This window comes from Nycticebus coucang, chromosome 5 (assembly GCF_027406575.1).
Source record: "Nycticebus coucang isolate mNycCou1 chromosome 5, mNycCou1.pri, whole genome shotgun sequence".
NCBI lineage: Eukaryota > Metazoa > Chordata > Mammalia > Primates > Lorisidae > Nycticebus > Nycticebus coucang.
Window position 1 is genome coordinate 82699828 of NC_069784.1, and position 27269 is coordinate 82727096.

Below are 27269 nucleotides of genomic sequence, written 5' to 3' on the forward strand. Positions count from 1 at the left end.
GTAAGTACAATAACAAACCCTAATATGCACATAATGAAGTTGAAAAAATGGTACCCTGTGTCACTACTACAGTTTATAAATTGCTTTTTTGGCAATGATATATTCAGAGAAAACGGCAGCTATTTTGGGATACTAATTCCAGCCCCCCAACCCAAAAAAAAAAGAAAAAGAAAAAACTTTGATTAAAAGAAATAATAGCATATATGAGGCTATGTAATGCTTAAGCCCATTCCAAAAAAGAGAAAAAGTTGTCTCATTGCCCCTCAAGAACACGCATGTCACAACTGCGGTCTTGTTACACAGGCCGATGTGCATTTCAACTTGCATGATCTGGCCTCAAGAGCATTGCTGACAAGCTGGCGTTTGTTTTACTCGGGATTAGCAGAAAAGGTCTGTGGGTGTTTTACGTCACTGAAGTAGGAAGCACTGAAAATTTATGCCGCCTGGTTGATATTTCTGGAAAGAGAACTTTAAATTATTAGAGGAAGGGGGTGGGGTGGCCAGGAAAGAAAAGAATGAGTAAGAATCAAGAAAGCCCCGTCAGGAAAGTCCCACTTGGAAAACTGAACTGATGGCCAATGAGATTTCTTGCATAAAGCAGCAGCATTCAGCTCTGCTTGGTGGGGAAATAAAAGTTCTCATTGTCTCACAGGGGGTGAAAAAAAAGTGTGGTTGTCATGTCAGTGTCTGCCAATTTGTGGAACTAAACTTTGGCAAACAACAGTGAGAGTCACAGTGCAGTCGGATTTCCCTTTCTGTAAGCTCCGGATTTGTATATAATGGGATGGAATGGGTGGTAGAGTTTAGTCTGGAAACATTTGGTGTGAAGTTTGAGCTTTTTCAGATATTCAAAAAAATTATAACAGTCACGGAAGAATGTCTAGTCCACACGTCTTTTTTTTGTTTTTTAAGGCATTTAAAAAAACTATCACTGTTATAAAAATGGGCAGAAAGGCTTGGGGCCCGTAGCAAAGAAATTACTGCACCAGCCACATGCACCAAGGCTGGCAGGTTCAAGCCCGGCCTGGGCTTGCTAAACAACAATGACAACTGCAATAAGAAAATAGCCAGGCATTGTGATGGGTGCCTGTGGTCCCAGCTACTTGGGAGGCTGAGGCAAGGGAATCGCTTGAGCCTGAGAATTTGAGGTTGCTGTGAGCTGTGATGCCATGGCACTCTACCCAGGGAGACATAGCGAGACTCTGTCACAAAAAAAAAAAAAAGTAGGGCAAAAGATGTGCAAATATAGTTTCTAAAAGAAGAAACACAAATGCCAGGACTCAAAACAAAACCACAACCTCATTTATGATCAAAAAGGTACAATATAAAATAATAAAGACCTATTTTTAGTAAATGAACAAAATATTTTTGTGTGACAATCTCATCTTTGACAGGTGTCAGGAGACAGGTACACATGTACCAATTTAATTAACACTCGCATTGCAGAATGTAATTTGCCAATATTTTTTTAAAGACGTGCACTTAGACTCCAACAAGCCTACTGCTAGGAATTTATCCTAAGGACAATTATGACAGACACACAAATGTTTATGTTTATTGCAGCACTGTTTAAATGCTCAAAAATTGGAAATACTCCAATGTCTAACAGTAGGAGAAGGGCTAAATTAATTCAAGTTTCCTCATATAACTCAATATTATAAAATTGTATAAAAGAATTTTTTCAATAAAGTTAACTTTCATGAGAAAACACACAGTGTATTAGCAAGAAAAAAATTTGATTCCAAATTATATTTAAAATATGATATCATAGGCGCAGCACCTGTGGCACAGTGGTTACAGCACCAGCCACATACACCCAGACTGGCAGGTTGGAACCCAGCCCAGGCCAGCTAAACAACAATGACAACTGCAACAAGTAAATATCCAGGCATTGTGGTGGGCACCTGTAGTCCAGCTACTTGGGAGGCTGAGGCAAGAGAATCACTTGAGCCCAAGAGTTTGAGGTTACTGGGAGCTGTGACACCACGGCACTCTACCGAGGGTGACATAGTAAATCTCCGTCTCAAAAAAAAAAAAATGGTATCATATATCATTTATATAAAATTCACTCATGGATATTACATATAATAGAAACATAAATATTATATACAATAAACATATATACATAGATATATATGTATTTTATTTCTTTTATAAAAGAAGAAATATTATTATTTTATTTTATTATTAAAAGAAAATAAAATGTGTTCATGGTAGGTCATCACTGGATGATGAAACTATAAATTATTTTGACATATATGTGTATTTTCAAATTATCAGTAATTTCATAATATTTGAAGCATGGGAACATGATGGGGGAAAATAGCATACCTTAGATGTTCTAGAAAATATTTCTAGGATAAATAGCCAGTCAGCCAGATATAATAGGACAAAAAATTTGCTCTTTAATATTTATTGCATCAATTTTTTTAATACAAGATAGAGAAGTACCGTGAAATATTAATGTAAAAAGAGTATTGGACTCATAAATACGTTACGGGTTATATAACAAATGGTCTATTACGTGATGTGTTTGTGTATGTGATATGTGCATCTCATCACACACGCCCCCCAATTTCAACCCTTTAATAATACGAAGATGTATCAGAAGATTCTAATTTACATATATATGACAGGAAAATTAGAAACTATTTGGGATTAGCGAAAAATAAAAGTCTATAGTCCCTGAAACATGGAATATGTTTGTTTGAGCACTACATTTAACTCAGAGCTTCTTAGAAGTTCAGCCAAATGAGGAAACATGACACAGGTCTAAGTAACTGACTAAAGGACGCACACAGGTTTATCTGGAAAAAGACTTCTTTTTCTTACTAACTTCGACTAAAAGTTACCATATATATCTTTATATAAGAATATTGCTTAGCGGGCAGTGCCTGTGGCTCAGCGGGTAGGGCGCCGGTCCGATATGCCGGAGGTGGCGGGTTCAAACCCAGCCCCGGCCAAATTAAAAAAAAAAAAAAAGAATATTGCTTAGCTACATGGACATTGACCTTTGATGGAATTCAAGGACATGAAATTAAAACGAAGTTCAAGGAGCAAGGAGTCAAGCTATACAGCCTGGTATGTTGTTTTCCCGTGAGCTCCCTTCATGCAGGAATACCATTTAAAGAAACCAAAAAGGATTCACCCTGGCTACAGCCTGCCACAGGCTGAATTTGGCACTCAGAGTATTTCATAAACATTTTAATTCATTATCAATATGAAAACCTCTGATTTGACATAAGAATCTAGCTCTCGAGTTTCACTTAAAAGAATGCAGAATGTGGGTGGTGCCTGTGGCTCAAGGAGTAGAGCGCCTGTCCCATATGCCGGAGGTGGTGGGTTCAAACCCAGCCCCAGCCAAAAACCACACACACACACACAAAAAAAAGAATGCAGAATGTAGCAAAATGAAATCACTTTCTTTCTTTTTTTTAGAGACAGAGTCTAACTTTGTCACCCTCAGTAGAGTGCCATGGCATCACACCTCACAGCAACCTCCAGCTCTTGGGCTTAGGCAATTCTCTTGCCTCAGCCTTCCAAGTAGCTGGGACCACAGGCACCCGCCACAACGCCCGGCTATCTTTTTGTTGCAGTTTGGCCACAGTCAGGTTCGAACCCACCACACTCATTATATGGGGCCAGTGCCCTACTCACTGAGCCACAGGCGCTGCCCTGAAATCACTTTCTTTATAAGTGTTGGCTGGACTTGAGCAGTGACTAACTCTTACGTGGGTCATTTGTACTAATGGTCTTAGTTATGAGGCTTCCTACCCCAGGAGACTTGTACCTAGATCTAGAAGAATGAGCTGATAGCCCACCTTCTGGGTGGTGTCTTTTGAATATAAATTGTTTCATTTTGACTAAATCTGGACAGTAGTCAATTTGGCATTGAGCTCTCAGACGGTACATTACAAGGCAACATGATTGATTCCTTGAATCAGAAAAAGTTTATGAAATAATGTTCCTGGAGCTGTGATCTGTCACGCACCAACAAAGAGATTCTCTTAAAGAAGTCATGTGTTCCCACTTCCCCTGAAGGCCACAGGAGTTGTCACACAATCGGGCAAACACTGCCTCCCCCCTCCATTTCTCCTCTCCTCCTTCCTTGGGCCCAGTGGTTCTGCTGGTTCCCAGCACTGTCATGGGGCATTAGTCTGAGTCTTTCCAGTAGTGGTGATGACTTTGCACTGGCCCGTATGCACTCTCATCACTTTTCCCACCCTGTCCCCCCTCACACATGATGATTCACGCTAGAAACTTGTGGAAAGACAGATGGGAATTCAGAGTCCAACGGGTGGCACAGAACCGAGATGCGTCAGCTCACACACATAGTGAACATTAAAAATGTATCCTTGACCTTAGCCAATATACCCTGTCGAGCAGAGTGGTGTCCAGCACCAAGGAGAACTGTTCCTGCTGGACCATCTCTGGTGAGAGCAAGGAGGTACTTTCCTTATTCAGGCAGACTGGTTGCATGGTCCATAGTCATGGCCTCTCTTGTTTCTTACTCATGATTTGTGGGTCTCAGAAATCTGAGAAGGGCAGCTGAAAAGTTCTTGCTGGGGGTTTCTCATGTGGTTGTAGCCAGATGGTGGCTGGGGCTGCCAATATCTGAGGACTGGACACCCAAGCCAGCTCATTCGTGTGGCTGGAATCAATGTTGGCTGTAGAATGAGCATTCAGCTGGAACCATCGACTAGAGACCCTGTACATGGCCTCTTCAGCATGGCGGTCTCAGAACAGTCAGCCTTCCTTCACGGCAGCTGTCCTCCCCAGGGCAAGTGTCCCAGAAGGACTAGGCTGAAGAGGCCTGACCTTTTGTACGCAAGCCTTGGGAGTCACATCCACCATGCTCTGCTGGTAAAAGCAGTCCCAAGCATACCCCGATCTCAGCAGATGGAATCCAAGCCTCCCTTCCCTAGGAGAGGAGGGTCAAAGGATTTGTAGACAAGTTGCAAATTGTTCAAAAAACTGTAAATCTTTAAATACAAATTGTGATGGATCAGCACACTGTACTCTTCAAAAAGAGATCTGTGTTTACAAAGCCACATCCTGCTTGCTCTGATGCAGGAAGGATCCATTCTGAATTTCCCAATTTTATGATGGACTATAGGTGAAAGCCTTCATTATCTGCCACTTCATTTTACCCATTATTTTTTATTGTTCATAGAGGAGTATGGTTCCTTCTCAGGCTGGGCCAGGTTTCTGTGCTCCTCATTTCTATTCGCTCTTGCTGTCACCTCTCTCTCTCCCTCTTTTTCTCATCTCAGCTGGCATTTTCTGCCCAGCATCTCCACATACACACAGCTTAGGTCAGATATGGCTGCCCTGATATTATCCACCTGAGACTAAAGACATTCTCTGGATTTCAGTTACGAGGCATCAATCCCAGAATCTTATTGGTACAGAAGGAAAGGACGTCTGTGTTGCTCAGGAGATCTGCTTGAGCAGCCCTTTTAAGAAAGGCATAGAAATTTAGCGATGCTAATCTGTTCTATTTGAGTAGCAGAAAAACAATCAATTATGTTCTGGTAACACAAAATAGCTCTCCCCAAATCTGCCTCCTCTTCACTGGCTTTCTATCACCTTTGACAAAAAGCTTTGATCTGTGGTCCACTTGCACACTGCCTTCTGCATCCACGTCTTATGATTGACAGGCAGTGATGGTTATATGTCCTGTGTCCTTCTCTTGTGAGGTCCACTGATTCCTGACACAGGCTCCTAATTCTTATTTACCAAAACAAAACATTTCTAGTCATGCAAAACTGATCTCAAACATTACTTACTCCAGAAAAATAATTGCAAACAAAGGGTCAGATGGGGAAGCGCCTGTGGCTCAGCCAGTAGGGCACTGGCCCCATTTACTGAGTGTGGTGGGATCGAACCCTGCCCTGGCCATCCTGCAACAACAACAACAACAATAACAAATAGCCAGGCGTTGTGGCAGGCACCTGTAGTCCCAGCTACTCGGGAGGCTGAGGCAAGAGAATCACCTAAGCCCAAGAGCTAGAGGTTGCTGTGAGCTGTGATGCCACAGCACTCTACTGAGGGCGACAAAGTGAGACTATGTCTCTAAAAAAAAAAAAAGGTCAGATGAATTGCTATACTAAGATATTTGTGCGCTTAAGCCAGAATCATATTCTCAGGGGGACGCCCCTCCCATATGTGTTACATAGCCACACTTCCACTATTGGCTATGTAAATTTATAGGTATCTCCCTTGCAGCAAAGTCCCCATTTGCCATTTCCTCACATTTTGATTTGTGCATTTATTTTTGAAAAGCAATATGGAAAGTAAGAAAGAATCTAGCCCGTATAATCCCACTTGCAGCATAACACCGTCCCCAGCATGTGTAGCAACACTATTTAGTCATGAAATTTCACAGGATTTAGGAGCTTGGTTTTATATATCATTACATAAGTGCTTAAGAAATACTCACATGAATCTTTTACTGCCTCCGCCAAATAAAATATGTTGATGCAGGTCATCCTCAACTATAAAGGAAAAGGATATTGAGGAAACAGTAGTTGTTCCCAAAATGAAAGTCTATGTGTTTGGGGGCGGATGGCTGCAGGGGTGGATGGCTGCGGGGTGCTAACCATTAGGAATAAGAACTTAAATACCCTATGCCTGCTTCTATCCTAATGATGAGGGGAAGAGACTGCCCATGAATGCTGGGGGTTTCAAAGGAGTGAGATATTGTAGTTTTAGAATCTACAGATTATTAACTGCCAAGTGTCAAAAAATATATTTGTATATATATATATATATTTAGAGAGAGAAACAGTATCATAGTTGAAATGAGACTTGAAGAGTTTCTGGGACAAGGACAGGGTATCTAATTTAATGGTTAACCTGTAAGTATTTGAGAAACTGCTCAACAGCCCAGTCCTGAAACATCTGAGCAGACAGAGGTAAGACACTTTCTCTCTAATCAGATTCTAAATCATAGTGCTCTCCTCTGATGCCTCTCAATCAACAAACTCAAACTGTTATCTGCTATAATCTGGAGATGTGTTTACACTAGCACTTTTACTTAGCCTTCCATAATCTCACAAGCCAGGGACCAAAAACAAATCAAGGTAAGTATAATATCCTCCCTTTGGGGCTTTTGAACTTGTAAATGAAACGTACACAGACTTGTCGTTAGGATCAATCACCCCTGCCAGCGAGACTCGGCTAATTAGCAGCCAAGGTGAAGTTCTAAGGACCAGCTACTTCGCAGGACTCCCAGCAGTAAAGTGATGGGGTTTTGTCTGTTTCTATTGCCACCTGCGTTTGGTGAACCCAAAGGAATAGCTGAGTTTAAGTGAACCATTCTCTTTACTTTACTCTATCTTTTTACCTATGAAATGAAATAAAGGGCTATTTACCTTAGACACATTTTACCTATGAAATAAAATAAAGGGCTCTCGCCTTTTTCCTATAAGCATGACATTTTTAACACTAACCCCAATCATGTTTTAATTTATTATGGCCCATTTTCTTTTTTTCTTTTTTTATTTTTTTTTGTAGAGACAGTCTCACTTTATAGCCCTCGGTAGATGCCATGGCATCACACAGCTCACAGCAACCTCCAACTCCTGGGCTTCAGCGATTCTCTTGCCTCAGCCTCCCGAGTAGCTGGGACTACAGGCGCCCACCACAACGCCCGGCTATTTTTTGGTTGCAGTTCAGCCGGGGCCGGGTTTGAACCCGCCACCCTCGGCATATGGGGCTGGCGCCTTACCGACTGAGCCACAGGCACCGTCCTATGGCCCATTTTCTTACATGCTTACTTTATTTTTCTTCTATTTCTTATTTCACTGGCACATAGAGAAGACCATTCACTGCATGTTTTTTCTTTTACTTTTTCCCAGAAGACATGAAGTCTTTTTCCCCTATTATATTATTTTATTTCTGTAATCAAGTTTTGAATAGTCCATGTTTCTCAGGGATTATTGGGAGCTTTTGAAGCACATGTTACTGCCCTGAGCTTATTCCCTTTTCCCCTTGAGATAAATCAGACAGCATAAGCCCTGAGCAAGCCAGCAAGGAGGAGAGGCAGCGTTGGGAACGGTAACCACCGAATGAGCATAATAATATGGACAGATAGTGTAAAAGTAACATACAAAGGTCTCTTCACTTGAGCACCCTCTCTTTGGACTGGGCAGTCCTCAAACTACTCTGCTTCTTCTCAGACTTCAGCCTCAGACCCCTTGTCTTCCATGCATATTCCCCCACCCCCACCCCCCACCCGGGGACATCATCCAGTCCCCCAGCTTTATACACTCTCTGTAACTTAAGGCTTCCAATTTATACCTCCAGTATTGACTATGCCATTATGATGCAGATTCCTGTGTCTGCCTTCCAACTAGATAGCTCTGTCAACTCATCTCACAGAAGCCACAGTCTTTAAATGTTCACAGCAGAACATCTGAATCTCTACTCTTCCCCCAAATGAGGCAAAGGCTCCTCCTCTGTCAGCCTCATCCATCTCAGTAAGTGGCAACTCTCTATCTTTCCAATTGCTCAGGCAAAGCCTTCAAGTTGCTCCTTGACTTCACTATTTCCTAGTACCCTTCATAGAATCCTTCAGCAAATTCTGAAGGTCCCAGAACTTCAAAATAAATCCAAATTCTAACCCCCTCTCACCTCTCACCACTGTAACCTTTGTCCGAGCCACCAAATTCCCTGGTCACTCCCGCAGTCTCCCAACTTCTCTCTCATTCCTGCCCAATAGCCTCTTCTCTCCCATCAGCCACAGGGATGTGTTAAAGCAGATCAGATCAAGGCTCTGTTCAGAAACTTCCATGGGGCTTTCCATTGCCCTCAGAGCAAATGATCTGGACATGGACACCTCCAAAAAGATCAGTCTCTCACCATCACCCCCTTGCCCCTGTTGTTGTCTCCGCTGTGCCAACAGCCTCCTGTTTCTCCACTTCCAGTCTACCCCCCACCCCCCATCCTGCACTGATCTCTCTGGCCTCCTGTCTGTTCCTCCAGTTCTCTAAATCCACCCTCCCCTATAGGCTTTTTGCATTTACGTAGGAAAATTTTCCCTTAAATAATCCACTGGACTCGTACATCGTACCTCTCTTTTTCTTGGGTCTCTGCCCAGTCACCTAATCAGAAAAACTCTCCCTGACCACCTAAATAAAAACCGTTCCCCACGCCAACCATTTTCTATCCTCTTCCCTCACTTTACTTTTTTCCTGAGCAAAGATCCACATTAGAGATGCTGTGTCTACTTTTCATTTGTGTATTGTCCATTTGCCCTACTGAAATGCAAACTCCATGAAGGCAGGGACTTCATTTTAATTATTGGTGTAGCCCAGGGCCTGAAATAGTACCTGGCTGACAGTAGATACTCAGCAAATATTTGCCGAATGAATGAATGAATGAATTGATCTTTCCCTCAATGCGTAATCGGTAGCAGGAAACGAAAAGTTTTTTTAAAATATTAAAGGAATAGAGCAGACTTGGATGAGATAGAAAAAATACAGTAACAATTCAATGAAATTAGTTAATTGTTCAGTTGTTGCCACTAGAAGCTGGTTTTTCCATTGTTGACACGTCCACTTGAGGAATCACTCCCCTTATTGACTAAAACCTACCACCAGGCTGAGTCACATGGGACATGCTGCTGAGCCAGTTTTTCTCCCGTGTGCCTGGATGACTCAAAGTGCCAATGACAGTGATGGTTGTATGTCCCTGGAACTCCACTACGGAAGTTCAGAATCAATTGCCAACTTCATTCAAGTGTGTCTTGCTCAACTAGGTTAACTCGAAACTGTTCATTCCTTGAGCAAGATTGCTGTTTTATCTTTTGTCATCCACTTGCTGTGTGACTAATTTGAATGTTAACATTTTTAAGTGAAAACTCTTTGTTACTAAACAAAACCATTTGAAGTGACTTTCAAAATGTCTGCATATGATATTTCTCAGGGAAAAAAAAGGCAACTGAAGACTTGCTAATTATAAACTAAATATACATGATTTTAATTGAGTGTCAGGAGTCCAAACCTATTATTTTAGCATAAGCACATCTTACCAAATGCTAAGTATTGTGGCATGCTGTTTGAATCTGTGCCCAACATACTGATAGACCACGTGCTAAACTTCTAAGGCATGAAAATTTCCTCTCCTCCCCCTGCACCCACATAAAGGGAGATGAATACAAGTGTCCAACCTGATAAAGAAGGTTAAGAGTTTTATTATGATTATAATTAGTAGTAAGTTATTATCAACACAATTACTTGCTTTGGAAAAACATTTTTGTTCTGATATTTTAATGGGCTTCATCCCTATCTCCACAATGGATTTTAAAATCTATATTAGTACTAAGTATCCAAACATAAGTAAATCTTTCAGATAAAAGGGCCAAACACTTAGTATTTCTAAATATTCCCAGGGAAACAAAAAATAAAATAACATAAAATGGTCTACATTGCCATGATCAAGTAAAAAAACAAAAAAAAAAGATCTGATCACCACAGGAGATGGTATAAAATCCTACGCAAACTATTCTTTTGTCTAAGTTTTTGGTTTTGCCTAGTGAAGATGTTCAGCTGTTCACTCCTCACTTCCAGACAGAAGGACTGGAGGTGAAGAGCTTCAGAACCCAGGAAAACTTCCAAAGGCAGTATAACTTCAAGTGGTTTCTTCAATTTCTCCCTACATGAAATACTGGTTTGCCACTTCCTGAACATTCACTTTTACATATAAAAATTAGACAAAAACTGGCAACAATGAGCAAACTGAACACAGTAATGCAGACAGCCAGTTCCTCCACAATATTAAGAGACATTGCAGCCTCCATTACGACACATTAAGGGGTAACATTTCATGATACTCAATTCTCTGGGCAAGTCGGAAGTTGCCCTTGAGTAAAGTTGTTGACTTTTTGATTTATTAATCATATCAGTGTAACATTCCACAACCTCTCTCCTACTTTGTCTTAGACTCTTACAACTGAAAGGCTCACCAACTTCAGCCCTATTCATTCCACAAGGAGTTTTCTTTCCGTTTTCTTCCCCCCCGCCACACTCCATTTGTTTTTTATTTGTATATATTCATGGGGTATAAGTGCAATTTTGCTCCATTGATACATTGCACTGTGGTGAAGCCTTCGGTGCAGCCGTCACTGGAGCACCCCACATTGTACCTGCCAAGCTCCTCCTGTCATCCAACCCCCTCCTGCTTCCCACGTCTGTGAGTCCCCATGGTCCATCATTGCACACTCTATGTCCACGTGCCCACATTATTTAGCTCCCACTTACAGGTGAGAAGATGCAGTGTTTGTCTTACGGTGTCTGAGTTGTTTCACTTAAAATAATAACTCAAATTCCACTCTTGTTGCTGGAAGACATGATTTCATTCTTTTTTATGGCTGCATAGTATTCCATTGTGTATATATGCCACATTTTCTTTACCCAAAGGAAAAGAAATCACAAGGAAGAATTGAATAGCTATAATGTAGCATGTTGGGTACTTGGAGATTCAAAGACTGCCCCCCAAACCTCACAAAGCTCCCGGTCTGGAGGACAAAGCCTCATTGATAATAGTGCTGCTAGGATCAAGGAAAAACATTATTACAGGTGTGAAGATGGGGTTACAGAACACTGCACATGGCTTTAGAGGGAAAAGGTACATCCAGGTCAGGAGATTGACTCCAATCTTGAAGAATGTGCAGGACGTGGTCCAAGAATAAGGACCCAGAAGCAGGAGAGGAAGGCCAAGGAGCATCTGAGCTATGCTGTTCCATATCATGGCTGCTAGCCACTGTAGAAATTTGCAAATACTCCATAGTGGCTGGTTTATAGTAACTGGACTGTGCAAATATGGAACATTTCCATCAGCACAGGAAATTCTATTGGACAGCACTGATCTCCAACAACAACAACAAAAAAAAACAGCAAAGGCACAGAGATGGAACAACTGCAGGTGGGTAGGCACAGCTGGAAGACAGCAGACCTCGCCGGGGAGGATGGCAGGCAACAAGGCGAGGCAGGGCCCACCCCAGGCTGGCCAGCAACTGCCTTGGCTGATATCACAAAATTCAGGAGGATTCAAGTCTTGGCAAGTTCTGCCTCTCATTATCAACCAGTCATTACAGCACTGAGAAGCTGCATGGCTGAATCGTTTGAACAAGCGTGCCGGGTTCACCAATTGTATTTATACCATACGTCTAATGGAAGCAAAGGCAACTTACCACATCATGGATTCATTATTTCTCTTTGAAAAAAAGAGATTAAATTTTTTATTTGGGCATCTTACCCCTCTTTTTATCTTTATATGTTAAGAAAAATCTGTGTAACATTTCACACTTACAAAAACTGGGTTTTTAGAAACAAGTTTCTTGGTTCTACAGTACACGGCTTTTGGTAGAGCCAAGTTTTGGCTGTAGGAAACCACGATCACACTGTTAAGAATTCTAGAATGATTTGGGGTAAGTTCAATTCAACCCCACCAAGCATTATTTCTCAAATAATTATAAAAGGATCACAATGATACTTTTAAAATTATATAGATACAATTAAAAATATAAAGGATGATGATGGTAATTTTTGATTCCCCTCTCCTGCAATTCTTGGGCTTCTTAGTAGACCATGTGGGCACATGGGAGTACAAAGGACTGGGGTCCCTTAACCTCTTCAGGCTGTTTCTTCATCTATAACATAGTGTTGAAACGGCCTCTCTGGAGATGTGATAAATCTGAACTCAGCTTTTCCATGTAGAGTGCTTAGCATATAAGGCCACTCTATTTGTTGAGGAGGCAGGAGGAATGAGGCAGCTGTCTGCTGTCTGCCAAGCCACTTATCTATCTGATGGTGCTATTAATACCCGTCTGAAGTCTGTTCCAATACTTCTGGTAATGAAATCTCCTGAGATGGATTCTAAGATCTTTGACACCAAAAATGCACAATTAAAGATTATGAAGTAACAAAACCACAAAAAATAACAAAGAACTCGTATTTATGTCAGACACCGTATGGCTTTCATGAAGTAAGTGTTTAGCGTGGAGCACCCTAAGCTTTCTTACTCACAATACCATCAATGGCTCGGGAATTTTTTTCACAGGGCCCTCAACCAGAAAACAGACCGAACATTCTTGCGTATTAAGTAGCTATAGCCAGACAATGTATGGATAGTAATTGATGAAGTGTCCAACAGAATTATTGTGTTTTTTTAAACAAAATGTAAACTATCCCATGACGTCCCTGCGGCTTCCTTGCAGTACTCTAGGTCACCTCAGCACACAGTTTGGGAACTGCGGTTTTAGCATTTTACACTTTACAAAGCACTTTCACACCTCCTGGCTCACTTATTGGCACTGCCGCTATGGTGAGACACTTTGTAAATGAGAGAACTGTGGCCACAACTGCCTGGGTGTGTTCAAGGTTGTGTGCTAAGAAGTGGCAAGTCAAGACACAAGTTTACTGGGATCTGACTCCAGAGTCTTCCTCCTGTTCTGTTTGCTGTTTCTTCTTCTACTCAGAACGTCAATGGCATCTTTTATTAATCTTCATTGTTTCTTAATATTACTCCCCACAAACCTTAAGAAAATGAGATATGCAAGAAATATTTCCATGTGAAAATGTTTCTTTTTAGATTTGTATTTCAATTCTTTGACTAGACAAATAGTTACTCTAATTTTCTTTCTTTCGTTCTTTCTTTTCTTTTTTTTTTTTTTTTAGATGGAGTCTCACTTTGTTACCCTGGGTAGAGTGTCATGGCGTCATCACTGCTCATAGCAACCTCAGTCTTTTGGACTCAAGCGATCCTCTTGTCCCAGCCTCCCACTTAGCTGGGACAACAGGCATGTGCCATGACACCCTAATTTTTCTATAATTTTAGTAGAGATAGGGTCTTGCTCTTGCTCAGGCTGGCCTCAAACTCCTGAGTTTAAGCAATCCACTTGCCTTGGCCTCCCCAAATGCTAGGATTATAGGCATGAGCCGCCGCACCTGGCCCAAAGTATTTTTTACAGTATATGAATCTACACACACATACACTCACACACACAAACTATTCCAGCAGGTGCATGCATGTTTTAGGACAAATTAGGGTCCAGTAGTCACCCCTTATCCACGGGGTGTATGTTCCAAGACTCCCATGTGGTTGCCTGAAACCACAGATAATATTTCTATCCTTTATTTCCCTTGGAATCAGTCTCTTAAAGCATCATTGCTGCCATTGTATCTGTCGTCATACTGTTAAGTAGATTGCAACTTGCATCTTTATGATCACCTGTATTCTGTCTTATTTGAATGAAACAAGTAGGCTAGTCACCTGAATCATATCTGATAAATGTTCTAGTCTCCATTGTGGAATTCAGCAGATACACCTGAGTCATCAGTAACACATTCACAGATCCCACCCCGTGTGGCTGATGGCGTCCTTTAGGTGCTGATTTTTGCCAGTTTCTAGTTCAGAAGGTGAGTTTATCTCAGATGTGTCTTCTAATTTTGATGGAGTCTTACCTGAACCCTAAATGTTGAGGGAAAAGCATGAGACAGAGTCCCTGCTACTGTCTAATCGGAGAAGAAATTCATAAATTTTCTTGAAGAACTCAATTTTAGGTCATTTTATTCTCTGTAATAAAATTAGTTGATTCAATAATTTAATTGCTTTATTTTTTGTTTTTATTTGTTTGTTTTTATAAATAGAGTTTTATAAGAATACAACGACACGCATTTGTTTACATTTTTTATTATGAGTTAACACAAAGTTAACACAATCCTTTAGTCACTGTTTTTTTGGGGGGGTTAATAGAGGGGTGTATATGATTAGGTTACATTGTTGGCATTTGTTAGGGGAAATCAAAGATGTGGTAGAGTCCTTCACCCAGGAGGTGTGCCATATCCTCCTATACTCACCTATTAGGTGAGAGCTTACCAAAACCCCTCTCTCCTTAATTGCTATTATTTTAATAATATTTCATATGAATCAATTGGGATTCTAGGGAAACACCGTTATGTTTAATCACATGTCCAATTTTTCATAAGAAAAATACAGAATATATGCTGTTATGTAATATATATATGCATTATGTAATATATGCTGTTATGATCCCAATAGATGTGAATACTCCAGTCTTTTCTTATAAACGTAAAGTTATAGTTCTCTTTCTAAATGCATTTGGGGTAGATTATCACTTGGTGACACCCAGTGAACCACTCCTCCCAGGACTCAAGCCCTATGCATTTCCCTCCCACATGGACTCTGGGCCCAGTCATGTGAGCAGCGCAAGCCTGACAGGTGCTTCGCACACTGGGCCTTGTCTTTTTGGAATGCTCCATTTGGGGACTCTTCTTCCTTTTATTTGTTTCTTTTGCAACCCAGCCACCATGATGTCAGAAAGCCACATAAAAAGACATAAGTAGAAAAGAACCCTCTCTCTTCCATTCCTGCCACTTCCATCATGGTAGTGAGGCAGGTGGACCATTCAGACAACCGTGCCCTAACCCAGTAATACTGAAGCTTCATGGTCTCAAGACCCCTTTCCATTCTTAAAACCTACTCAAGATGCCAATGATTTTTGTTTGATTGTTTTGCTTCTATAAAGTATATCTAGTGATGTTTACTATATTTGAAACTAAAACTGAGAATTTTTAAAAATGTATGGATTCATTAATTCACTAAACATGATTTTTAAACCATTACATGTCAATAACATTTCGTTACTATTTTAACATTTTACATGTTAAACCTGTATTTCCAAAAAAATAAACTTGGTGAGGACAGGGGCATTGTTTCACTTTTTTTGCAAATCTCTTTAAAGTCTAGCTTAATGGAAGACAGCAAAATTCTCATATCCACTTTTTTGTTCAATCCTTTGCAAGATCACCTATAATAGCTTATCCTCTGGAAACCTCTGCTATACATTCAAGGGGAGAATGAATGTCACAAAAAGCTAATAATTTGTTAGTGTTGTTATAAAACAGGTTTAACTTTGTGGAATCATGAATTTTGAGAACCATTGCCCTAAGGCAGCGGTCCTCAAACTACTGCCCGCGGGCCACATACAGCAGTGTGAATTGTGTTTGTTCCAGTTTTGTTTTTTTACTTCAAAATAAGATATGTGCAGTGTGCATAGGAATTTGTTCATAGTTTTTTTTTTTAAACTATACTCCGGCCCTCCAATAGTCTGAATGACAGCGAACTGGCCCCCTGTTTAAAAAGTTTGAGGACCCCTGCTAAGGGATAGCGATAAAGTCATCTCCAGGAAGAAACCCAGGTCCCTGGATGGCTGAGTAGAACACAGCCCTATGCCAGCCTAGAACACTCATCAGGGATTATGTCAGAGACTGTCCTGAGGTCTCTACTGCAGAAATGTACTCACTGTGCTCTCAGGAGAGAGGACTCTGGGCAATCCCTTACATTGCTCTTCTCCCTAAGCGTGGAGGCCTAGGCCTACTTAACTAGTCCAAAGCCCAGCTCCACGCCCGAGTCTCTCGCTGTCTGATTCCTTGTTTCACCCCCAAATGACTACCACATAGCCAGAGAGAGCTCCTCTCCACCACAGGACCCACTCCAAGCTTCTTCATGATCAAATTCAACCCAGGTCAGAAAGAGGAAGTATCCATACCTTTATGCCAACCTAGAACCTTCTTCTCTGAGTCTTCCTCCTCTGCCTCAGCATCATGCCTGCCTCAGAATGACTGACAGTGGACACAGCCACTCCCCCTCCTATCACTCCCACCCACAAGGGTGTGATCTGACGCTGAAGCCTGCAGAAGGGATTCACTTAACGATCCATCTCAAAATATTACCCCACGTCTGAGTTACACAGAGTTTACCACATTGTTAAATGTACACAAGGACAAATAACAACAGCATTGACAAGGGCCCCATTAGCGGCTATTTCCTCTGTGCTGTCACATGATAGTGATGGGAAGGATAGAGTGATATTTGTGTTTCTTATGACATTAAAAGCACTTAGTGTATTTGAACCAACATTAACGTAAAGAAATCGAGTTTAGTAGAATAGAAGAGTAGACTAGTTCGCAGTACAATTAATATCTGGGTTCAACATGGGCTCTGCTATGTACTAGCACTGACTTTAGGGAATTAAACTTTTGGCTGTTCAGTGTCCTCATCTGTAAAGTGGAGATAATAGTTTCTGCCACACAAGACTGTGAGTAGTGTTTCAACCCTTTTTATCTTAGGACACACATGAACCTATAATTAAACTTCCATGGCACACTTAAATTATGTTGATCAAAAAAAAAGAGTTTTTAAAAAAATGTACTTACTGTGTGGCACCTGTGGCTCAGTGAGCAGGGCGCCGGCCCCATATACCAAGGGTGGCGGGTTCAAACCCAGCCGTGGCCAAACTGCAACAAAAAATTAGCCAGGCATTGTGGTTGGTGCCTGTAGTCCCAGCTGCTCGGGAGGCTGAGGCAAGAGAATCACCTAAGCCCAAGAGCTGGAGGTTGCTGTGAGTCCCGTGACGTCGTGACACTCTACCAAGGGCGGGAAAGTGAGACTCTGTCTCTACAAAAAAAATATATATATATAGATATAGATTTATTGTGTTTTTAACTTCTTTAGAAAATAATTAAAGATCTTTAAAAATTTTTGCAGGATACTTAAGATCCTCTCATGGCACATCATTTGAAAATCACTGATTTAGTGGGTTAGTATTTCTAAGGTACTTAACACAGTGCCTGGGTTATACTAGACACCATAGGTATTTCCTAAATATAATATGCAAAGTGAGTGTGTGTGTATGAGTGAATTAGGTTATGATAAAAGCTTGAAAAAACTCAAAGCTGTAAGAGGTAAGACAAACAGAACTCCAGGAGACAGGACACAGCTAAGCAAAAAGACTGTGTGTGGGGGGCGGGGTGTCCTAGGGTAGGAAGCACAGGGTGTGGGGGTCTGGGTTTAAGTCTCTCCTGAAGTCTGGAAAGAGAGCAAGATAGGGGAAGAGAACATAAAGAGGGGAGAAAGTTGTTGTTTTACCTTATGTAGAATTCTTTTGTACTCAAATCCCCCTTTTCAGGACCCAGATGTTTTAAAAATGATGCCAAAAACTGTGATAAAAACAGATGCACATGCAGGAAACAGACCACATCTAGCAAGGAAGATGGTTGGGTAATTCAGTTTATTAACGACACGTTCTGTGTAGTAACTATTTGCAGATGATCATTAAAACATATCCCCAGCAGTCATTGCTTTTGTGTTATTGTTCTCAAAGTTTCATCTCTAAAATCTCTTAAAACCACTTGCTGGGCTGGGCTGAAAGCAAGTTACAATCAGGCAATTATTTAACCCTAAATGGGCATAAGGACAGAGGATGGTATGAGTTGAAGATTTCCATTCTTCCCTGTTGGAATCCAGCACAAAAAGGGTGCCTGCACAAACAATTTGGGCCATGATAAGATCATTCTGAATTGGTTCTGCTCATAGAACTTAAGTTATTGGGTAACAGTTTCAACCCAATAATCTTGACATAACATATATATCACAAGTATATATATATTTATCACATGTATGTATGTATTTGTGATATATAAACAACCAAAGATAGCTGGCCTATCCTAGGCACAGGACAGTGGGGTAATGAGAGTGAAGGCTCATTACATTCATCCTCACCTGGTCATGGGCAGGGTCAATGAAAGGTCCACTCATTTGAACCAGTTCAGAAAACCTGCAGGGAAATTCTGTTCTGTTGATATAAAAATATGATCCAGAATGTGATTATAAGGAATCTTAAAATATCATCAGTCTGAAACTATGTCACATTGTATATAAAACCAGTGTATGGTGCCCCATGATTCCATTAATGTACACAGCTATGATTTAATTAAAAATATATATATATATCATCAGTCAAGCAGGCTGTCTTAAGGTAGCTAATGCATTATTATTAGCCCCCATTCTATGGATGAACCACCTCAACCAAAAGAGATAAAGGCAACTTGGATCATGTCACTTATAAAGGGTGGGGGAATATAGAGACCAAGCCCAACTACCCCAGAGAGTCCTTGATGCCATATTGCTTGGGGCCTTCCCCATCGTCATTGCTATTATTCAAAAATACAGAGTGTGTGACAAGTCAGGTATCAGATGTGTTAGCAGGGATCATACCTGAAAGAGACCTGCACCAATTCCCTGTGGGGCCAGATTGCCCCAATCACAGCCCATGCGACTGTATCCAGTTGGTGCGATGTAAGCATGAACTCACTGCACATTTCACACGTAGCTTAATAACAGTAAAACATACTTTCTTCAGGTTGCCTGGTGATTCAGGTAGTGGACATCTACCAAGCTCACGCTTAAGGGAGATGAGCAACAGGTCTGTCCACATTATGCTTCACAGACCGCGGGTCACGAGCTTTTCATAGAGAAGCCAGTTGTTTTGTTTTTGTTTTAATGACACATTTTTTCATGTAGTTAGGAAGGGGTGTGCCCATCCAGAGCTGTGACTATGACACCAGGAAGGATAGCATTAGAGTGAAACCCATGAGGCAATGACCTTAAATACAGGGGGTTGCCACAGTGTCTATTATTCGGATCAATGAGATACAGTCAGATGTTGCAAAATGGCAGGATGGAAGGCCAGTTTCCCCTGACAAAGGACAAAGGCATGCTATAAACACTTGTGTGCACAAACAGCCCTAGTAGCAACCACAACCAAGAGAAAAATTAGAAGAGATTTTCCACAACAAAGGAAGTCTTGTTCTCCTGTGGGCACTCTTCAATTCATCCTTTGTTGTAAAAGATACTGAGACTCCACCGTGCAACTGTGGCATCCTCTCTGTGGGCCAAAGTGATGGGATAAATTGATTCATGGTGAGCTGTTCCTTCTGATGGGGATTCCACAGCTTCTGTTCAATAGAAAAGAGCTCTCCAAAGAACGCAGAGAAGCAACAGGCCAGGCTGACAGCTAGTAAAGCCGACATGGCAGATCCAATTCTCCAACACCCTCAGGGCTCCCACCTCTTCATCTTTGGTGGTGACCGTCACCATACACATGTGTGTAGCCCTTCCATGAGGCTGCTACTACTGCTGCTTTTTTTTCCCCCAAGGTATGGAAGCCAAAATCTGTTTGCTAAGGGAAATGAAAAAGCTTGCAAGAAAACACATTTTGGTTGTGTAACAGACACAGATGGTGCCAGACAACTGTCTGGGTTCAGTCAGAGGGGGAATTACACAGACAGGGATAACAGGGAATCTCGGTAAACCCTCCTGCTGGGGCGGCCTCTATCATCCTATGACTCCACAAATACTCTCTCCCCACCCACGCCTGCCCCCACTCGGGTGATTAATCGTCTCTGCCACATCACCAAGGTGTGCCTGCACTGCTTTTTGCCTTCTCAATATCAAAGTACCTGTGATTCAAAAATATTTAATTCAACAAGGTCTATTAAGAATCTCTTTAAGCTCTCTGGCAAAGTGAAATGGGATATAAAAAAGTAATAATATCCTAACTTAGTAAGCTCTAACAAAGTGCTGGGCACTGAGGGTATGAAAGGTGACGAAGATGTGGCCCCAGCTTTCAGGAGGCTCATGGGCAGGCAGCTAACACAGCACCACAGACAGCAATGGACTAGGTAGAAGCCACAAGACATCGCCTGCAATGCTAAATATGTTTGCGCCACTTCTGCCTGGTTTGGGACTGGCAGAAATCCTTGACAACAGCACGTTGTCCTCAGAGGCCCCCACCCTACTCCCCTTGACCTGGTCAGGTAAGAAGGAAAGAAAACAATGATAGGCGGGGTCCTGAGTGATACGATTTGGGGCAAGTTCAGTTAAGCTGGTAAAGCCCATTTCTGAAAGAACTTCCTGTAAACAAGGTACCATGACTATCTCCAGCTCATGATGAATAAATGAAATAATTGATCTCCACAGACATTGCCTAAATGAAAGTGGCTCACACAATAATGCATCTTCTATTTTTCCTGTCCTGGGTGTGGTTAGGTCGACTTTCCCTTGGTAAAGGGACTTTTGGGTCTGACTACATAAGGTCAAATGCAGTTACGAAGGTAAAAGGACCCAGCCAGAAAATAATTGCTATTTGATAGGGGGGAAAAAAATTCCCTTGATGTTATAAAATAAAGTAACACCCCCCCTCCCAAACCTGGGTGAAAACATTTTTTAGCTCATTGGCTTGAATTTTAAATCTCGTGATTATCTCAGCTTTTCCTAATACTTTCTCATTAGCAGATATCGTGCAAAACACAATTCTCTCTTCCCTCCTTTCCAGCCCAGAGCACTCCGCTGTGAAACAAAGCTGAGGGAATACAGAAATTCTCCTTTTAATCTCCTTTTGAGCTTTTGCCATCCAGAACTTCCTCTATATAGAGAGTTTTTGAACCCTGCAAATTGGTTTTCTTTGCTGTAGTTTCTCTTTTTGCCAGAATGATGAAAAACTCACACTTCCTTCTTCCTCAGATTGTATTAGATTAATTAAAAAATGTGATCTGAAAAAAATGAGCTTTCAATATTAGACCTGAACTTGAAGATACAGAGGGGGAATATTTGTGGTCTTAAGTTCTCTCCAGAAGTAGAGGTGGGGTGGGAAGAAGACAGAGATGGGGGCAGGGAGGAGAGAATCCCCACCCCAGTTCTGTTGCTATTGAGTTCACCAGCACTCCTCTCTCTGCCAGTAAAAACCAGTTACAGGTAATGAAATTATCTATAGAAGTGATTGAAAAATTAGTGACTAACGGTCCTTTCCAAATTGGGGTAGAAGCAGAGGAACACCTCAGGTTCGTTCCTACTGACCCTGTACAAGGGCCTTATTCGGGACGCTCCAGAATACTGAGAAAAGACATTTGGGGGGAAATGTGAGATTCAGGAAAATAATAGTAGTCAATACATTATGAAGTGCTTACTCTGTTATTCTAAGCATTCTACACTTATTAACTCATCTATTTCTCACAACCCTATGAGGCTGGGAGGATGATTTATCACATTTCAGTTCCTCATAAGAAAATGAGGCACAGAAGTCCAGTAACTTACCCAGGGCACACAGCTAGTAAGCTTGTGTTCGAACCCAGGCAGTGTGGTTCCAGAATCTGTTGTTGCTGTTTGTTTTGTTTTGATTTTTTAAAGCATCAGACAGTATTGGTCTATTGAGTTTAATGTCTATTGCACAAGAAATTATTGAGTGGCGTATGTATGCATAGTAGGATGACGGGAAACTGAGCAGGGATATTCCAAGGAAGTTAAAATAGGAAGCAGCTAAGGTTAGAAAGACCACAATCAAAGGGCTGAGGGGCTGGTTCCAGATGTCCAGGACTTCCCACTCAAATAGTCAGGAAGCAGCCTCGAGGCAAAGTTTCTGAGATCATCCTTCCTTGGTCCAGAGAGCAACATGGCATTTCCCTGGGGGACCCCCAGGCTCCCTAAGTCGCACTCCTTCAGCTGGTGAGGCGAACAATCTTGAGCTTGGCTATTTCCACCCTGAGCAGCACCCACATCAGGGGAGCATGAGGAGCCCTCTGCTTCTCAGTTTACCTATCTTTCTTGTTTGTGCTGTCCTGGGAATAGCTGTTGTCCTTCTCACATCCCAGGACAACCAAAGGTGGCCTCCTCGGAAGGGGCCTGAGCGATGATCCAGTTAGGGGTTTCCAGCCCAGGCTGGGAAAGGGAGCACATCAGGAGATTCTCACATTGTTCCAAGGGGTGTAGATTTTTCTTTTTTTTTTTTTTTAATGATTCACGATTGACATTCTGATTCAACCCTTTCTCTGTGTAGCTGGGAGGCTGAGGCCACAGAGGGGGCCTCAGCGCTGGTGAAAGGCAGATGGTGAACTCGGAGCAGACCTCTTGCCCCAGCCGAGCCCCTCTGCGGAAGGGAAGCACCGGGTGCTCAGCCTTCGTGGGCTCTGCTGAGGCTTCTCTCCACCCTTCCACAGACCGTGGTCATTGAGTGTTTTGCAGAACTCTGCCCTCAGCCCCCACTCTCTCACTAAGTCACCTTGGAGCAGCTAGAAGATGAAGTCACTGGCCTCACCGGCCACCTCACACTTCTTCCTATTTTGTTTTCCTGCGGCTCCCCCACCTAGACACCGAGTCTCCGCCTCTGCTCTTCCTTTCCCGTCCTCTCCATTTCCCTCCGTATTTGTTCACAATCAGCTCCTGAGACTGCCCATGGGATCGGGGCCGGAGCGGTATCCAAGGCACTTGCTTTGCACGGCCAGCTTTTCAGGGCCTGCCTTTGGGGGTCTGATCCCAGCCCCGCTTCCCATTGTCCACCAGGTTGGCGGGAGGGCTGTGTGCCCTCCTGGGGTCCCTGCTGGTGGCCTGTAAAATCCAAGAAGGTGCTTTCTGCATCTACTGGGCCAGCCCCCAGCACCCACACAGAATAACTACGTGATCTGTCTCAGTACCCACTCCCCACACCCCTCCCTCAGTGCTCCAGACAGATCCACCCTCAGCTACGGGGGCTCCTTCCCTACAGGGCGTTCAGTTTCTGCCACCACCACTCCACCAAAGCAACATGATAACAACCACTCCTTCTTGAACGCTCACTCTGAAGCAGGTATCTCGACAGGACCTTTGCATATATGATCGCAAACTTCGTAAGACACCTGTCAGAAGTGCTAGTTTATCCCCACTTCGCAGATGAGAAAGCTGATCTGTTTTAAGAAATTTGTCCTTGTGGTTATAAGATGCCACCTTAGGACTGAAACCCAGGCCTGTTGTGGGCAGCAACAGGCCACGCTCTTCCCATCACAGCATCTGTGCCTCTGGCCTGGTGTTATATTAGAATTCCTTCTCACTTCAGGCATTGTCCCAGGAGAACCTTCTAGGAAGGTTCTGAAATTGATTGGATCTAGGAACTGATCCAATTCAATATGGGGAGCTGCTTCCCTATCTCTCAGCGGCCCCTGTTCCCACTAGGCTGCTCCCTCGGGTGCCACGCCCTCCTGTGTGTGCTCCACACACCACAAGGCTCTCCTTCCCTCTGCTGGCTCCAACCCCCTCTCCTCCTTATATCTCTCTGGAGGAAGTCATTCAAAGTGACAGAGGACTGGCAACTTCCCTCTCTGCCCTGGCTCGAGTTGTTTTGTTTTTTGCACGGATGAGGTTATCCCAAGCCTGCCTCTTCCCCTTCAGGCTGAAATTTGCACTCTTTCCTCAGGTAACTTCAGTGAAAACTCAGCAACTGGAGGCCGACAGTTCTTGATCAGCACCACCTTCTTGCCAGCTGGTTTCTATGCTGCTATCATCAAATAATATTTGCTGGGCAATTTTAATTGCAGTTAAGTCTCTACTTTCCCTCCCAGGCCATGACAACTTAGCTTCAATCATACTGCAGTGCCGGAGTTGGTGTGATCAGCAGTGTGGACAACATTCTTCTCTCAAGAACAGGGCTGAGACTTTATCAAAAGCCCCAAGGCTTGTCAGCAACAGAACAGTAACCAGAATCTCAGCGTACGACAGGGGATGGTTTTTCTTAGAGTCAAGCAGTTTATTCATTACATCAGAAGTTCTCAAACTTTGCTTCAAAAGTAGAGCTGAGATGATATTTTACTAAAATAAGATAATGGTGGTATTCTAATTTACTTGGGGAGTGGGGAGCGGAGGAAGATAACAAGTATACTTTCTCACTTTTATTTGTTTCATAATATTTTTTAAACTTTAAAAATATCTTCCACTTCTTATCTGAAAACAATAATTCACAACAAAATGTTATCAGAAATTTATAAATATAGCTTTAATTATTTGATGGACTTTTCTAAAAACAATTTTGGAAATATACGTTTATAATAAAATGACAGTTTCTGCTGGTAAAATGACTGCTTCCTACAATGGAATTTATTGCATCCATATTTAATTTAACGATTTTCACATCAGAAACACTGGACTGAATTCCCTATAAAGACTGGAGGCTGGGAGAGGGTTACTTGAGTTTTCTGCTTCCTCTTTAGAATAATTCAAATGCAAGGTCAGCCTTGGGCAGTTTGGGTCAGAGCACCTGTCCTGGGTGCCCAGGGTGTTCAAGCATCATCCTCTGTGCTGCTAGGAGAGTATCTGCCCAGGGTGACAGGAGACCCCCCAGAGGAGGCCAGGTGGGGAGAGGAGGCCAGAGCAGGCTGCCAGAAGACCACAGGTCCTCCCACACTGTTCCCCTTCTGGCCAAGTTCTTATTTGCTCTCTGCTGGCTGTCTTCCCTCTCTTTTTTCCCCATAGATTTACTCCAGATGATGGTTTTATACAGTTTGGGAAGAGAGAGCAGGGCGCTGTGACTGTCCTCAAGTCCCAGCCCATCCCTCTACAGCCTGGAATCGCCTACCTACTTTCCATGATGCCAACACCTTTGGAATAGAAATGGAGAGAAAATAACAGTTGCCTGGCCACTGGAGCGTTTGGTCATTGTGCGGGTACATCTCTTTAGTGAGTTACAAAGAGATTGAAAACATTTGCAATTGAATGTTTGATTGAAAACAACCACTTTTTCTTACAACAAATAGTCAAAAAGCAAAGGCCTCTGGGCTGGCACTGGGAAATGCTCCCCCCCTCCCATCCCCATCCCCAATGAGACCTCCATTGCTAGGTCCTCCCCCGTCTTGCAGAAATACTGAACTTGATTGCAAAGCTACTCGATAGCAAACTGTCTCTTCCTCTGGGTGTATGAAAAATGAGAAAGGTCACCCACTGATTTCAGTAGTGAAACTTTTGCTCACGGAAGGCCAGACGTGTAGTATGGCAGGCAGCATGCAGACAGCAGGAAGCTGCAATGTCACAAAATTACTTGTCCCTCGCCAAGCCGGAGGTGCGTGGTCACTTGCTTTGCTATGCGGTACTCTCTCTCCGCCCAACAAAATCAACAGTCACCTTAAAAATCTGAAGCAAGGCCTGTCTCTGAGGGGTGCAGCCTCTCCTGTAGGGCAAAGTAGGCAGCTTAATTTAGTTGGCGGAAGAAGAGAGCAAGGGTCCAAAAGTAGAGTTTGGCTCCCGTGTGCACAAAAATTGAGAACTACCTAGTGTGATGCTCACATTATCACCCGTCCTCCTTGACTTCACTGACCCAGATTGGGGCCAGAGGCTCAGGATAGTGTAAAGCAAACCCAGCTGGTGGGAGCGGCAGGCCCCGGGCTGAGACCTACGCGCGGTGTTGGATATATCTCCGAAGCTTCGCTCAGAAGCACAGTGGCCCCTCTGAGAGCAAAACTAAAGGGCCCCTTTCACTCGTTTGGTGGTAGACACCAGGTCCCCAACGCCTCACATTATGCCCAAGTTCTCAAAACAGGAAGTTGTGCAGTTCTTAAGGACGAGGGGCCTGTATTGTCGAGAATCCCAAATAAACACCCACTGGCCTGGTGCACAAAATGGAACACAAAAGACCTCTCCCTCAGAGACCCGGAGAGAAAGCCCTACAGACCCCAGGCCAGGGGCTTACCCTCTTTGGTCTCAACAGCCTCAGTGGCAAACTAGAATGTTGGACTTGCTGGAAAATCTCTGATCTCCTTCCGGCTTTAACAGTGTGTAAGGTTATGGTGTTTTACCCAATGCATCCGACCGTTTCAATCTGTATGAACTTGTTCTTTCCATCTACAAAATAGACATGAAACATATCACCTCCAGGGGTCTGATGTGCCAGTACCTTGGTTTTAAATGCCAAAGAATTTTACAGTTCTCTTTGTAGCCTAATTTCACCTTGAATGTATGAGTTGAAGCAAATCAACCTGGTCAGGGTTTACCCCGGAGAAAGGTAACGTGAGATTACCAGCCCTGCTTTGATGTACCAAAGAACGGCGTGTTCTGAGGAAGGGGCATGTGGCCGGGGCACATTTCATCTTTCTCTTTGATCCCGGAATATGGTACATTAATACTGTTCCTGAAAGAGCCTGCTCAGCTCTTCCTGATAGAGTTCTTTTGAGAGATTGCTGAAGAACATGAACTTCCTATGGCAGACTTCAAGGCTGGGGCTCCCAGGTATGCTTGATTCACATGTAGATCTGCCCACACCTGCCACCTGTCACCAGGCAGGAAAGGGACGTGATGAAGGGTACCAAAAGCCCTAGGAATTTAAAATTTGTACTAGTGAATCTGGCAGCTTGCCACCCTGTCTGTGCACATGGATTTCCTTTTCTGACTAATTTCTTTTGTAGAAGGAGTAATTAGCTTTATTACTAACATTACTTCTATTACTACCTTGGGGCAAATTATAAATGGGCAGCTGTGTCACTTAACAGTATATGCAGCACTTGAACTTTTACTCCCTGAAACGCTCATGATAGATAGATGGTGATATGCATATGTGTGTGTTACGTACATGCAGAGTTTTAAGTGTGAACACACACCATCGTCTTCAAGAT

At 42.7% G+C, this 27269-nt stretch overlaps 1 pseudogene across 1 annotated transcript in view; it reads left to right on the forward strand.

Annotated features, from left to right (window-relative positions):
• The window catches only part of LOC128585843 (glyceraldehyde-3-phosphate dehydrogenase-like), a 618240-nt pseudogene that overhangs the window by 26240 nt on the left and 564731 nt on the right, over nt 1-27269 (forward strand). The gene's annotated exons all lie outside the window — the stretch shown is intronic.